A 987-nucleotide genomic window follows, 5' to 3' on the forward strand; every position below is an offset into this window, starting at 1 on the left:
GAGGGAGGGGGGGGGGGTGAGAGGGAGAGATGCTTGTTGCAAAGGTGCCTTTACATCTCTCTGAATTGTGTCAGGTCAGAGATCTCACATGTTCTGTTTTGATTATGCCGCACATGAGTTCTATGTCTGTGTTTCTAACACGGTTGCATCCTTTATACAGGCAGTTACACTTTGATGATAAGCACCTAGAAGAGTACCTCAAAAATTATATATTTTTTCATCTTTCTGACATCCATTTATTCATGTCGTATTATATAACATGGATGCAGTTTGAGGCTGGGTTTCTGTACAGCACTTTGTGACATCAGCTGATGTAAGAAAGGCTTTATAAATACATTTGATTGATTGATTGATTAACATCTAACAAGCTCCTCAGATCAAATAGAGATAGAACATTTGCAATAGAGATTTCCAAAGCTCAGGAATCATGTAAAAAGGGAAGGAAGTGAAGCTGTCAGCCAGACATTCAATGTTATTACATGGTATTACTATATCATTACTCTTTCATTTATGACTGTAACTATACAGTTGGCCACTGCTGAGGAACTGGAAGAGACTTCGTGTCTACTCATCATCATCCTCATCAACAAAACAAACTGTATCATAACAAAAATGTCCATACTGCAGACAACACTAAGCAACTGCATGTGATGTCAACAACAAGAACAACAGAAATGTCAGACTAGCCTACTTCGACTCAAGCCAGGCATAGGCTATTCGCCTATTCCAGACACAGCAACTATCGAAGTCAGATATCATCAGGTATATCAAAGAAAGCCTCCCAAGAGCATACTGTGACCTACTTCAGTCTACAGTTTCCTTCAACGGGTGTGGACGGACACGACAGGCTGAGCACCCACCTTCACACTTCTCCACGACGGGCATATTTAGACATCATCTTCACAGCTGACACGCTGTTAAACAGTATGACCTCAGTAAATAACTTCAGAGAATTGTTTAATTCACCTTCTAACGACACTTTGCTGG

This window comes from Salvelinus sp. IW2-2015, unplaced genomic scaffold (assembly GCF_002910315.2).
Source record: "Salvelinus sp. IW2-2015 unplaced genomic scaffold, ASM291031v2 Un_scaffold8435, whole genome shotgun sequence".
Classification (NCBI taxonomy): Eukaryota; Metazoa; Chordata; class Actinopteri; order Salmoniformes; family Salmonidae; genus Salvelinus; species Salvelinus sp. IW2-2015.